Here is a 12,718-nt window from a genome sequence, read left to right as displayed (position 1 = left end):
ACTTTGGCAGAAAGTAGCGTGACCCTTTCTTTCCATGCGAAAGGCAAAGAGATTAACCTGGACAGTAACATACACACCGGGGACCAGCAGGCCGGTCCAATGAAAGTTGCTAGTAGCAGAGGAGGAGATCGATGGCACCAAACCAAAAACCAAGCCAAAGAGAATCTGAGTACGCCGGAACAGAGGAAGATGCCGCCGCATAGTACTTGACAAATAAGGCCGGACACCGGACACGCCATGGCACGGCCGCCGCTAGCTTTCGTTCGGCTTTCCCGTGCAAACGGTGTGAGCGCCGCGCCCCATCCTAAGCACCATGCCTGCCTCGTGTGCCGCTAGCTCAACAACGGACAGGCACCGAACCTGTCATCCAATTCCGCCTACCACCACCGTCGTCCCCAGCCTAGCGAAAAGGCCACGCGAATCTCACTCGCTCTTTCCAAGCCACCACTGCACACCACGCCACTTACTTGGAACTCTCTTCTTGTCAGAAGCTGACACCCGTTTTGGCCATGCCAATGCCATGGATGATCAGGCTGTGCAGGTTGGTTAGATACCAGTATGGCAGTCTCCCCTCGATCCCCTGCTAGCTCCGTCGATCGCCATTTCCAGCCAGCTCTAAAATCTTTCAATCTTTCATGTGAAGTGATGAATTTTTTTTGAAAGATGTCTGGTGTGTGTGCTGATTTGTTGTGAGAGAAAATTACTATTGACTGGCTGATAGCTGGTGTTTGGTGCTGTTTTGGTGTGAGAGAAAAATACTATTGACTGGTTGAAGCGAAAAGAGTGAAAGTGATGAAATCAACGGCCATCTATTACGTGCCGTCGCAGAAAGGAGGCGTCATCAGATCCGTGCCAGCTCACCCCGGCCGTCCTCGCTGTCGCGCGCAAGGAGTGAGGACGAACAGGAGGAGGCGTGCTTGGGGTGGGAGGGAGAAGGAGAACGTGCGCGGTCGCGGTCGGACTGGAGTCGCCAATAGTAAACGGACGCGGCGTGCTAGCTAACTGACAAAAAACAAGTTATGGACCATCTGGCGACGTGATCTATCTATGTTTTTGGAAGCGGTGGTTGATTGCCGGCCGGGACGGCGGCTGCTGCTGATGAGAGACGAGAAGATGAGAGATGGATCGCGTGGCCAATCGGCGATCGGATCAAGGGGGGTGGATTGGGATTGGGATTGGAGACTGGCCGTGTTTGGCGAGGCAGTACGGAGTACTAGTAGGAAGGATCGGGGGCCTGAAGCTTGTGATCTACTCCGTCGTCTCAGCGAGCGAGCCGGTGACCACTTGTGCTCTGGTCGAGGTGAACCTCCACCAAGCTACTACTGCTTGCTGTTCATAGTGCTCCGTCGTTGTACCTGCTTCGCTGATCTCGAGGCTCCATCGAGACGGTCGATCGGTGGAGATCGGGTCGCAGGTCTCAACAGTGACGGCTAGGTGCTTCTACTGGCTGGCTAGATCGCAGCGGGCGACCACGGCGCACGGCAGAGATCGATCTTGCGGACAGAGAAGGCAGGCGGCGGGCGTGCTCGGCCGCGGACGCACACGATGCATGATGCAGCAGCAGCCAGAGCAGAGCAAGCGTGTCGTCCGAATGAATTCCGATTGGGAGGAGGGAAGGGGTGGCCGGACGGGAGGGGCGGGTCCGTGCGCCGTGTGCGCGGGGGTCAGGCACTCAACTCACATGCATGCCGCGGGCGGGCGGATCGCGTCGGCACGGCCGCCACGCAGCGTACAAAGGGAAGGGACTAGCGACTACTCCTAGGGCGGAAACCAGGCTGTCGGCGAGGGGACGGAGCAGCCTGGCGCCTAGCGAGTTAGCGGCCCGTGGCCGGGGGCGAGGCTAGCTCCCCCGCGCCAAGACCAAACCAGCGGCCGGCGGCAATCACGACGGCAAGGCAAACGTGTGCTGATTTATTCGAGGTTAGTATATAAGCAGACAAGTGTGTGGACATTGGCGACGGCTGTTTGGAGTAGCAGTACGTGCATGAGCGCGTGCTGCCACATGCTGTGCCCTGGCCAGCGCATCCGCCGTCCTGCGGCTGCAATTCAGTGTGCGTCCTCGAGCGATCGGGAGGACAAGACAAGACACGTCGAGTCACCGCTGTTGCTGTACCCCACTGCACCATGGACTCGCGCAGGATCAGCACGGAATGAGCCCCTGCACTCAGTCTCGTCGTGGCTGGTACCCCGAGAGGCCCGAGATTTTCGTTTCACCGCACCAGTATTATTGCATTGACTAGCAGCGGGAGACCGGCTTTGAGTCAATTAAAATTACTGCCCCGTAAGTACACTGCGTACACCTCGAATCTCCGATCCTGCAAAATATATAGTATACCGACCTCGACATTGTGATCCGCTCCATCGGGAGCGAGCATGCTACAAATTGAAATGCTGAGGCCGGCCAGCTAGGCTAGAGTTTTTTTTTAAGAGAAAACCCAGCCAGGCTGGAGCTACTACTATCAGTTCGATCGTATCTCCTCACGGGACTTTTTTCTTCTTCATTTGGTAGTCAGCGGGCAGCTTTAGGAGATGCTAGCTTGTTGTATGATGCTGCATTGGATCACACAACGGTCTACTGTAGTACGTGGATGGAGCGAGAGGCACACGGGCTTCCCGCTCCCCTTTCTTTTTTTTTCTTGGCACACCTTGAAACATGGATAATCTGGTGCTCATTTCAAGGACGCGACCAGCAGATTAATTATGGTAATCCTACCATAACTACGCCTGCACTGCATACTGTACGTCGGCTTTGGTGCGCACGTGCAGCGCGCAACCAGGGCAACAGTGCAGCACGAAGAGGAACTAGCTTGGACCGATTTTGTTAAGAGTGTCAACGGCGGTCAACCCACATCTTGTTCTCCTCGATCGAAAGGGTAGGGCATAGGATGGTTTATATACGAGTTACACTGTCATCCTAACTTCCTAAGCAGACATTGACATGATTGGGTAGGGGCGTAGAGCAGCTAGCGATCAGGTTATCTAGATCATGCACGTTCTCGGGGTAACAGAAAAAAAATTGTACTCGAGCTAACTGCACTGCAAGATAGTAGTAATGCTGAAGCAAGCACAACGCAAAGACCAATCCAGGGCTGGAATCGTTATGGAACGTACAGCACGTGCGGAGACCTTGATCTTGACTTTGTGATGACAGCGCCCAACTGTGCGGCGTGTTCTTGCAGCTGCAGCAACTTTGGGATTGCGCGGATCACCGATATGATCCATCCTCGATCCAATCACTTGGACTGAAATATTTCCATCAATCTCAAGTGTTCCGATGGGTTACACTCATGATGCATGATGTGCTAGCTCCGAGCTGGATGGAATCCGGTGATCGCAGTTGAGATCGTCGGGAAAGGCAAGCAAAAAAAATTTTTAAACAAAGAAAGGGAATCATAATAAAACGGTACAGAACCTGATTGATCGATTGCGACATTAAAATACAAGACCGAAAGCGCTCTGGGCAATCAAGCAATGCACGCGCAGCGCAGAGTTGGTTGGCTGCCCTGAGTACTCTGCTGTACTCTGCAAATAAAGGATCGTCTTGAAATTGGTTGTCCGGAGAACACAAAGGCGGTCCTACGCTCCGGTGACCACCAAGCAAACTTGTCCATCCAATGCACACATGGTAAGGTTACCAGCAGCTACTCTGCTGTTTGGGTTTGGGTTTGGGTTTGGGTTTGTGTATTACTATCTCCTAGTCCCTCCTGGCCAGGTGATTTGTTTTAAGGAACCAGCACTGTATTACTAGTTTAATGATCTTTGGCAAGACACAGAACCCAAACGTGCTGCCCTGCCTGCTACGATTGAACGGACCCCTCACCGACCGTCCGTCTTGGCATGGCACTACGGCAGGCAACAGGGCCGTCATTGTTTTGCTGGGTTGTGCGTTCCTCACTCCTCTGCAGGCCTTATTAGCAGGTAGCTAGCCACTACACTGGCTCTGTTTGATTTTCTGTACTAAGAAGTACTAGGAAATTTTGGCCGCTAATTACGCTATTAAATAAAGTCAATTTACAAAACTAACTCCAGAACCCTGCGCTAGGAACCCTAAAAAATCTCATGAGGTCTTTGACCGCGTGATTAGAGAATGATTACTGTATCATCACTGTAGCCCATCATTGATTAATTACCATCATTAGATTTGTCGCGAAAAGTTATACATATCCTTAAAAAAGTTTTGCAAATAGACTTCATTTAGCACTCCATGCATGCGAGATTTTTTTGTCAAATTATGTGCACTAAGAACCGTAGTGTGAACCAAACAGAGCCACTAACCGGCTCATCATGGTTTCTCTCTGCAGTTCCGGCTCTAACTGAAATTCTTCCTTATCTCCTTTGGCCCTGTTTGGTTTGGACTAGGAAAGTCTGGACTAAAAATTTTATCAATTTTGACCATTAATTAAGGTGTCAAACAAAGTCAATTCACAAAACCAACTTCAGAATTCTGCGCTAGGAATCTTGATCAATCTAATTAGGTTTTTGGCCGCATGATTAGAAGAGGGTTATTGTAGCATCACTGTAGCCAATCATCAATTAATTACCGTCATTAGATTCGTCGCGAAAAGTTATATTCATCCCTAAAAAGATTTCACAAATAAACTTTATTTAGTACTCTATGCGTATGAAATTCTTCTATCGAAAAATATACATGCACTGTTCCTAAAATCGGGAAGACCGATCCAAACACGGCGTTTGTCCATGTGCAGTCATCAACGACGAGCTTGTGCGTGTAACCACCCACCGTCTCTGCCCGCAGCAGGTGCAGCGGCTGCCCATGCTCGTGTTTGTTGGTGGCGCCGCGCGCGCCTTTTGGCCGCGTGTCACCTTAGCATATTTATTATAAATTTTGACTGATAATTTGAGATACTAAATAAAATTAATTTACAAAACTAACTCTACAACCCTGCACTATTTCGCGAGACGAATCTAATGAGGTTTTTGACCGCATAATTATATGTTGGTTACTGTAGTATTATTGTAGCCAATTATCGATTAATTTTCGTCATTAAATTTGTCGTGAAAAATTATATCTATTCGTGAAAAGTTTTACAAATAAATTTTATTTAATACTTTTTATATACAAAATTTCCTTGTTGCGCTAGGAGAAACCAAACAGCCCTGGGCGTGCCTGATCGGCGTCGTCGGCTCAAGGTACTCGCCGGTGACGCGAACCTTTTCTTTCTTGTTGCAGCGCCGGTGAGGTAAGTAGTTGAGTACTTGAGTGCAGTGGCAGGCAGCAGCAGAACAATGCGTGCGGCCTGCCTTGCCCCGTGCGCAACAGGACACAGTGACAGTGATCAAGATTTTGAATTAGAAAATCTAAGGACCGGATCTTAAAAAAATCGGATTCTAATTTTATATAATTTTAAATTAAATAATTTAAAAATTTTATTGAACTGTGAAGAAACTATTAGAGTCATGACCTGTTACCACCCCTATAACAAAACAAGTGGCGGCCTGCCCACATCGCACTGCAGTCAGGTAGCTCGTGCCGTGCGTGCGCACGTCGCTCTCCGTTCTGTTGTGTTGCCCCCATTTGCCAAAGTGATTCCGACCGGGCCGAACAATCTTCTAGGCCGGCCTGGCTGCCGGATAACGACGACACACTAGACGCGGTTTTTTCTTTTTTATATTTAAAAAAAATTAAAATTTCAAAAATATATGTCCGTTTTGAAAAATTTCAAAAATACCCCCCGGTCGCCCCCCATAGGGCGACAGGCCTCAAGTGTAATTTTTTTTTCAAATTCGCAATGAGGTCCCTGGAAAAAAAGAAAAAAAAGCACTGTCGCCCCCCAACGGGCGACAGGGGCCTGTCGCCCGGCCCACGGGCGACCGCCGTTGGGCCCAGCCCACGGGCGCGGCAGCGCGGCAGGGGGCCTGTCGCCCCCCCCCCCCCCCCCCCCCCCGCGGGCGACCGGGGTACCACCCCCTATAAAAGGTCCAGCCCTCCCCTTCCCTCCTCATTTGAGCCCGAAAATTCCACCAAAAATCTAGAAAAAAAAGAGAGGAGTGAGGAGAAGGAAAGCGGCGAAGTCTTGCCGGATTCAGCACTTGTGATCTGCAGGTTAGTACATTTAGTTTATATATTGTTAGATTTTAGTACTACGTATTTAAATATGAGTAATTTAAGTAGGGGTGAGTAATTTAATTTAATTAGTGCTATAGTAGAACCATTTAAGTAGGAGTTCAATGATACTTTAGTTTGTAGTTACGTAGTAGTAAATTAGTTTAGAAAATTAGTTCTACGCATTTATTATTACAATTGCAGTACTATTAGAGAAGTGTTTATAAATTAATTATGATTTAGAATAGAATTTGGCATATGCAGTATAGAATTTGAGTGTCATCACGTACTTATGAATACTTATACGTTGTAGTTGAATTTCATACTTAGTTTTTACGGATTATTGAATAAGGTAGTGAAGTAAAGAGTATAACTCGATAAGTATTATGTGATATATAGATATGTCGAGCAAGATGCAGTTTCAAGTATTTTATGGTGAATACAATGTTATGTATGGGCCAAATGGAGTAGATCTTTCTGCCTTTAAGCGCACATCTAGCGGCATAGATAAATCTCTGGAAAGGAGTTTTGGTTCCATATGTAAGTGGCTGCAGCGTGGGTTCCATGTTGATTCGTTGACACATGTGATCACTGTCCAGTCTCTTGTTAATTGGGAGGTAGAAAGTGAATTATGGGAATTAATCATGATACACAGCACTGATGACTGGCAGAAGTACATGCAAGCAGCTCTAGAGCGTGGGTGGCCTCTGGCCATTCTTGTTCAAATTCAGGAGAAGACACAAAATGAAATCCAACATTGTGCAGATCAAGGAACTCCGAATATTCGAAGAGAGACCAATTATGTTGAGCAAGATGAGTCAGAAGAGACAGAGAACCAAAATATGGGACCACAGTGCCTTGCTGATGAGGGAGAAAGGATACATAACATTGTGGACGAGATGGAGGCAGAAGACCAAACCGCAACAGAGATGGAAGAATATGAGGACTCATCTGATGACGAGCAGTACTCATTGCCAAAAGAGTGGAAAGAGCATGGTTTTGGCAGTCATGTCGCAGAAGATGTACGAAATCAGGAGTGGGAGTACAGAGGGAATGAGGTAGTGCAAGGTGCAATATATCCAAACATTGAAGCCGTAAAAGATGCTGTGAGACTATGGGCAATCTCATTGAAATGAGAATTCAGAGTCGTAAAGTCTGGCAGTAAAGAATATGAGGTGAAGTGTGTGAATGCTGGATGTCCATGGCGAGTACATGCATTCAAGGGAAAATGGAAGTCAAACTGGAAATGTTCCATTGTCACAGAGCACACTTGTTTGCTGTCAGAAGTTCTTCCCTCGCATCGCAATATATCATGCGACTTTGTTGCAATGCAAATGTATGGGTTTATTATGGACAACCTAAATTATGAGCCAAAAATAATTATTCGACACATTGAGCAGACTTACCAGTACACCATCAGTTATTTGAAGGCATGGCGGGATAAACAAAGGGTGTTCGAGATGAGGTTCGGCACATACGAGGCATCATATGATAACCTACCTCGTATGTTATCCCAGGTTGCTGCTAGAAATCCTGGAAGCTTTTATGACACATACCTTGTACCAGCCGTGACTAGGGGACAAAGAATTATGCAACGAGCCTCCTTTTGCATAGGTGCTTGTGTTAGAGCATTTCAGTTTTGTCTTCCGGTGATCTGCATTGATGGCACATTTTTGACTGGAAGGTATAAAGGTCAGATACTCACCGCAATCGGTGTAGATTGCAACAACCAAATTGTTCCGCTCGCATTTGCATTTGTTGAGAATGAGAACATAGACAGTTGGTATTGGTTCCTTGAACGAGTGAAGATTCATGTTGTTGCTGCACATCCAGGTGTGTGCCTTATTAGTGATAGGCATGCAGGTATCCTGCAATCAATACTGAAATTGCAACGTGGAACTGCGACAACGCCTCCATTATGGCCTGATGTCCAAAACAGGTGGTGCATTAGGCATATGGGTGCAAACTTCTATGAACACTTCAAGAACAAGGATCTTAAGAACCTGTTTAAGAGGTTGTGCACCCAAAATCAACAGAGAAAATTCAATGCATTATGGCAGATGCTTGATCAGTTGATTGCAGAGCTAGTGAAGGGAAGGGCATCAGGAGCAGGCACGAGTCAGGCTGCAGAGGCTAGGGATTCAATTGAGAAGCCATTTTCACACTGGATTCGAGGTGCACCTAAGGAGAAATGGTCATTCCTTTATGATACCAACAGAATACGGTATGGTATTCAGACAACGAACCATGCAGAGTGTTTCAATATGGTTATGCGTTCTTGTCGTGCCTTTCCACTTGTGGGGATTGTTGAGTTCATCATGTATGGGTGCATGAAGTATTTCAGAGAGCGTTACACGGCTGCAAGCATAAACATCAGCAACCCCCAAATTCAGTTTTGCAAAAGAGTGACACAATATATGCAAGAGAAGATTGAAAAGACCAAACTGCACCGCGTCATATCCACAAGTACAATGGAGCATAGATTTGAGGTTCTATGCAAGGATAGAAGTGATCGTGGTACCTGTAGAGATAGGGTGGTACAGGAGAGTTTGATTACAGTTGATGGCAAAGCCTTCTGCTCCTGCATGAAGCCTAAGTTATTACATATGCCATGCTCCCATCTCATTGCGGCATGTGCAGAGTCTGCGTTACAGCCAGGACTATTTGTTTCACCGTACTTCAGCAAGGAAGCAGCTGTATCCACATGGGGACATGAGATATACGGGATTGGAATTGTGGGGCCTTTCGCTTAGGATAATGAGAATAAGATGTTTATTCCTGATCCAGCCACTAAGAAAGGCAAAGGCCGCCGTCAGACACGTCGTATTCGGAATGGTATGGACGAGTCGGAAGCAAGAAAGGCACAAAAGCGTTGCAGCCAATGTGGAGCATTGAGTCACAACTACAAGAAGTGTCCTCAGAATGCACTTCACGATGCTGCTGACGTCGGTCCTTCCGGAAATCCCAGAGATGGAGCACCTCCTACGTTCAGACGAGCATCGGCGAGAATTGCTCGTGGAAGGCATTCGGTGTCATGATCCACAATTGTATTTCATTATTTGTAATATGTAGTAATGAAATATGGCAGGTATGTAATGAAGTATTATTGTATTTATGTGTCCAGTTTGTATGAAATATATATTTACCTATGTGTTCTCATATATTTTTGAATGCAGGTATGGAGATGGACTCCTTGCTAGACCCAGTGATCGACTCGAGCCACAGGTCTTACTTTGCAGCTGTTGAGCACCGAGCCCTAGAGGTGCTACGTCCTCGTCCACCCGGCGAGGCGATCTCTATACACCACGATTGGTGTGACCGGTATGTAATGAAATATTATTGTTTATCACTTATGTATTCGCCGGTATTCCTTTGTTTCGACATTTTTTGTTTTTTTGCAGGTTACGTGAGGCCGGCCTACTGACTCTGAGCCGTCTTGTCGAGGTCGGGCCTATTCAGCTCGACCGATCCCTCCTGACGGCGCTCGTTGACAGATGGAGGCCGGAGACACACACGTTCCACCTCCCGTGTGGGGAGATGACTCCTACGCTGCAGGACGTGGCCTACCTCCTCGGCCTCCCTATCGTCGGGGAGGCTGTAGGTCCGCGTGTGGTGGCGGCCTCATGGAAGGATAAGCTGGAGGCCCGTTTTGCCATGGTTGACCGCGTGGAAGAAGCAGGTCCGATCAACCCGCACCCGCGAGCAGCAGGTCCTTCGAAGACCTGGTTCCTACAGTTTACATTACGTATTCATTCCATATATAAATTTAATTGTTACAATTCACATGTTCCATTGATAGTTGAAACCATTAATCTTAATTGTTTATGCAGCCTGCCCTGTTGGCTGCGGATGCCGACGAGTACAGTGTGACCAGATCGCTGGAGGCGTACCTACTTTGGTTGTTTGGTTACATCATGTTCAACAACACTCATGGCAACTCAGTCGATAGGATTCTCCTTCCGTATGCACGGGAGATTGCGGATGGGGACGAGGACGTACCGCCCTACAGCTGGGGTGAGGCGGTACTTGCAGCCACTTACCGTGGACTCTGTGACGGCTGCATGAAGACACAAGGGAACGCTATCCTGTCAGGGTGCCCACTACTGCTACAGCTTTGGTCGTACGAGAGGCTAGCCGTTGGTCGGCCCTTTGTCAGCCACGAGCCTTACCACGGGGGCATGTACGGCGACGAGGAGGACGAGAGGCCCACTATGGGAACTATCTGGATCTGGCGTCAGGTACGATCGCAACAAATCTAATTTTGTTATTCATTGTTACATGATGTATTAGCGCACTTTTAATTTTACTTATTCGGAATGCAGAGGTCCTGGGCACATGCGCGGGTTAGACGCGCATATACTGAGTTTGTTTCGGAGCTCGACATGCTGACGCCCGAGGACGTTGTCTGGGAGCCTTACAGCCCAGAGGCTATGGCTACTCGTGCACCAGCAGGCCTATCTTCGCACTGCTCCGCGAATGCGAGCCTGTGGCTTACTTCCGCCGTCCTGGTTTATGACATCGCGGTTGAGGCATATTGCCCCTGGAGAGTCAGGAGACAGTTTGGGCAGCGCTAGGAGTTTCCGGTGCCCACCGCGTTGGAGCGTGTCAGTCGCCAGGACCACAGGTAATTATGAATGAACTTGGCTCATACATTCATGTCGAATCTAACGATTCTTCGTGGTCCACTTTGTAGGTTGTCAAGGAGTAGCTTGCCGTGCTCTGATGATTGGCTCACCAAGATCCAGCCGTGGGTGGACCAATGGGAACAGGCAGACGAGCTCTTGGTCCATCCAACAGGACCACACACAGACAGCTTCTTTAGGGCTTACCTCACTTGGTACTTACCCCGGACTCGGGCTCGTCTGGTTTTTGTTGACACTCACCCGCAGCCACACCAGGCGAGGCCTCAGGATGGCTATGGCCGGCACCACGTGGAGGCACTAGCTGGCGCGGTGAGTCTCTTGATCATATTTGCATATATATATATATCATATTCATAAGATAATTCATGTGTTTGTAACTGTACCTTTATTGAATTGATGCAGCTTCGCCTTTGCAACATGATGGAGACGGACTGCTCGACTTACTTGACGAGGGTACGTGCCGGATCCCCAATGACCCAGTTTGAGCAGACAGAGGCATGGTCGAGGCAGCGTGATCAGTTGCGTCAGGTAGTGCACAACTTCGGAAGCCGTGTGCAGTACGAAGACAGCCACGGGTCGTCTCAGGCCTCTTTGTCGTTCCCGTGTCCGTCGACCATGCACGGGCCGACGTTGCAGTTCTTCCCAAGTGCAGGTAACGTACATATCTCTTTAAAATTACATCAAGTGTTCCTACATATTTACTAATATCACATACAGGATACGATCCAGCTACTGCGTTCGGCCATACTGGAATGTTTAGAGGGACAGCACCAGCTGGCGGACCGTATCCAGGGATGGTACCGGGGCCACAGATACCGGCCTACACAGGTTAGTTTATATTTCGTATTTCGGTTTCTACATGGCATGACAAAATATACGAGCGTACGCTAACATCCACATTTTTGCGTAGGATTCTACCCCCATGCGAGCGCCGGACCTTCTTATTCCTCCTTTCGACCAGATAACGAGACCTTCACCTTAGACGACTTCGACAGCTTGAGTCCAGAAGAGCCTGCCGCGCAAGGTGACCCCGATGTCTTGGGGTATTCACAGCTAGGAGGAGCACCACTTGGGATCTCTCAGCAGCAGACACCGCAGCCCCTTGCGCGTCCTGAGCGACAGGTGAGGTCTCCGGATGTTTTCACCTACTCCAAGGGCCATGTCCGTGCCCAGCAGAGGGCTAAGAGGGTCCGACGCCCTAGGGGTGGTTAGATGTATCTGATGTTTGTATCTCTGATGTTTATTTGTAATGAGATAGTTGTGGACCGTTTATTTGTATCCGATGTTTATGATTGTGGTAGGTTACTTGTCATTTGTTTCTATAGATACTATTGATGTGAACTTATTATATTTGTGGGTTCCATAATGCTCGTGAAATAAGGGAAGTTCTTGCGATTTTTTCCCGTGATTTAATGAAGGACAAGTTAGGTGCGGTAGGAGTCAGCGGCCGAGATCCTACCGACGATGATAACGAATACACGCTCGAATAGCTCAAAATAGGTCCCTGGAAAAAAAGAGGGGGGCCTGTCGCCCCCCAACGGGCGACATGCCCCTGTCGCCCGAGGGGTGGGCGACAGGCCCTTTTTTTTTCTCCAGAGACTTCGTTGCAAATTTGAAGAAAAAAAAAATTACACTTTGGGCCTGTCGCCCTATGAAAGGACGACCGGGGTATATTTTTGAAATATTTCAAAACGGACATATATTTTTGAAATTTTAAATTTTTTTAAATATAAAAAAGAAAAAACCGCACTCTAGACCGTCTCAGCCTCTCAGGCCTGCAACTGCAAGGAGCCCAAAATCTGCATGAATCGTGGAACGTCATGGTGGCCGGCGATCTGCTGCGCCGCCGTCCTCGTCGGAACAGAAAAAACTATCCAAATGGGCCTGCACTATGGGCCTTAAATTATATTCCAAGCCCACCGAGCCCGCTCTTCGCGACTTGGCGTGCTCCGTACGCGGAATGGGCCTGTCAACCGCAAAAGGCGGGTATCCGCGGCGCATCTAGGCCTTT

The sequence above is a fragment of the Panicum virgatum genome, chromosome 9K, assembly GCF_016808335.1.
Source record: "Panicum virgatum strain AP13 chromosome 9K, P.virgatum_v5, whole genome shotgun sequence".
Classification (NCBI taxonomy): Eukaryota; Viridiplantae; Streptophyta; class Magnoliopsida; order Poales; family Poaceae; genus Panicum; species Panicum virgatum.
The sequence above is the reverse complement of the archived record's forward strand: the minus strand, read 5'-3'. Positions refer to the sequence as shown.